Genomic DNA, 2,934 nt, shown 5'->3' on the forward strand with positions numbered 1-2,934 from the left:
CAATGACCGATTTATAACATGCTGAAACTGAATACTGAATCCTGAATATACTGATAAATGTTCAATGCAGAAAGTCTGACTAAACTGTGGGAGCTACTAATAACCGATAATAAAACCACATGAGCTAAATGTGGAGTCCGCTGTTTACGCCCCATCGAGAGGACCCAATATACCCTGCCAAAGGTATAAAGGCATGCTGGCGTGATCACTAAACTGATTTCCCACAAAGGGGACTTACAACCTACTTGGCTGGTAGTTCTGGGACTATTGGGTATGCGAAACCCTAGTCCAACTCGGTATTATGCTACTCCCAATGAATTCTGTAAATTAACTGATTATATCTGAATTTCTATAAATACTGGATAACTCGAAACTGAACATGCAAAATGAGAATGTAACAATTAATCTGGTAATTATACATTTATAACTGAGGCATGTATATCTGAATTGTCTGAAATATATGACCTAGCATGTGTAAGTCAAGAACTTTAGAAATATAAAGCTAGGGTTCTGAAATTCATGCGTTAATCAGATTAATAACATGATAATCTGATTTGGAACATATATTTAATAAATTCATGAAGGTATATCAAAGTTCTACAAACCCTAGGGACCCAATGGGTGAAAGGAACCCACTAGTGAAATCCCACATACATGGTGATGAAATCCACGGAAAAATACTTAAGTTTCGGGGCTGGAACTGCTGGAGCTTGTGGCGTTCTTGAACTAGGGTTCTTGAGCTTTTGTTCTCTTCTCTTGCTTCTGATTTTCTAAAGTTTTGATTTAATCATTTGACTTGGATATGTTTTAATTATGTTTCTAGGCTTAAATTGACTAAAATCTGATGATTTAGGGTCAAACGACGTACTTAGGGTTTAAACGGAGTGGAAAAGGTCAAAAAGACCCCTGGGAAGGTTGCTGTTGGGCCTCATGATGGCCAGGACTGACGGTCCGTCGTGCGCCCAACGCCCCGTCGTGAGGGCCTGTTTGACAAGCCTTTACTAAAATGGGCATAACTTTTTACTCAGATGTCTGATTTTAGCAAGGTCGGTGGCTATGGAAATATAATTCAATTATATATCTGTGGGTAGGTTATGGGAGACCTAATTCATTTTGTGCTAAGAGTTATGATCAATTTAAGTTGACCCAACTGCATTTCCCCTTAACTGGCTGCAAATTTTCCACCTACGGACCGTAGGTCCACCTACGAACCATGCTGGTCATCCATAGCTCTTGTCAGAGAGTGGTTGAAGGGAGTCTTTATCGACGATCACGGACTACGGACCATCGTTTGACCTACGGACCGTAATTCCATCCGTCGTCCAAGACTTAACAAATTTTTCTAGGCTGAAATTTTTGGGAGTTTCAGATCCCATCGACGGTTGTGCAGGACGAACCGTAGTTCAGGCTACGGTCCGTCGATGCCACTATTGGTAGCACCTGCAGATTTTTCTGAAAAACTAACTTTTGGTCTATTTTGGCTACGGGGTGTTACATTATTTCCCCCTTGGGAGCATTCGTCCTCGAATGAAGACTAAACTAGCCGAAATAGAGGGAGAGAGATGCAAACCCCACTACTAAACACTAAGAACTGAGTTCTGACTTAATTAAGTTTGAGTACATGCAGTTACGCTAAAAATGAAAGTACAAACTGAGGGAACATGATTCTGAAACTGAATTTACGCATGAATGACTGCAAAACTGAAGAGGAACTATTACCTCAAGCTGGAGTGGAATCGGAAGGAAAAAGGTAAGGATACTTGGCTTTCATGGCTGCTTCTGCTTCCCAAGTAGCTCCCTCTACGGACTGACTCCTCTACAAAACCTTGACTGAAGCGACTTCTTTGTTTCTCAACCTTCTAACCTGATGGTCAAGAATCTCAACTGGTACATCCTCATAAGAAAGACTATCTTTCACCGCCACACTCTCTAATGTCACTATAGAGGCTGGGTCACCCACGCACTTCTTCAAGAGTGAGATGTGGTTGACCGGATGCACTGCTGCTAATTTTGCTCGCAACTCTAACTCATATGCCACCTTGCCAATCCTTTTCAAGATCTTGTAAGGGCCTACATATCTAGGACTGAGCTTCCCTTTCTTTCCAAATCTCATCACCCCTTTCATAGGTGAGACTTTTAGAAAAACCCAATCATCAACTTGGAACTCTAGTTCCCTTCTCCTTACATCTGCATAAGATTTCTGACGACTTTGGGCTGTCTTAAGTCTATCTCTAATGAGTTGCACTTTCTCCATAGCATAAAGGACTGAATCTGGCCCTATCAAAGCTGCTTCACCTACTTCAAACCAACCAACAGGAGATCTACATCTACGCCCATATAAAGCCTCATAAGGATCCATCTAAATGCTGGAATGGTAGCTATTATTGTAGGCAAACTCAATAAGAGGAAGGTGATCATCCCAACTACCTTTGAAATTGATCACACAAGCTCTCAACATATCCTCTAAGGTCTAAATGGTACGCTCTGCCTACCCATCCGTCTGTGGATGAAATGTTGTAATAAGGTTAACTTGAGTACCAAAACCTTTTTGAAATGATTTCCAGAAATGAGAGGTAAACTTAGGACCTCTATATGAGATGATAGACAAAGGAACCCCATGCAACCTCACAATTTCAGTAAGGTAAAGCTTGGCATAGTCCTCTGCCGAATATGTAGTCTTGACCGCCAAAAAGCGAGAAGACTTAGTCATCCTATCAACTATCACCCAAATTGAGTCATGTTGTCTGCGAGTACGAGGTAACCCTGTGATGAAATCCATATTGATCACATCCCACTTCCAAGTAGGAATATCGATCTCTTGAGTCATACCTCCTGGTTTCTGATGTTCTACCTTGACTTGCTGGCAATTGGGGCACTTACTCACAAAGTCTGCTATATCCCTCTTCATGCCATTCCACCAATAGACTTCCCGCA

This window comes from Solanum pennellii, chromosome 11 (assembly GCF_001406875.1).
Source record: "Solanum pennellii chromosome 11, SPENNV200".
Taxonomy (NCBI): Eukaryota; Viridiplantae; Streptophyta; class Magnoliopsida; order Solanales; family Solanaceae; genus Solanum; species Solanum pennellii.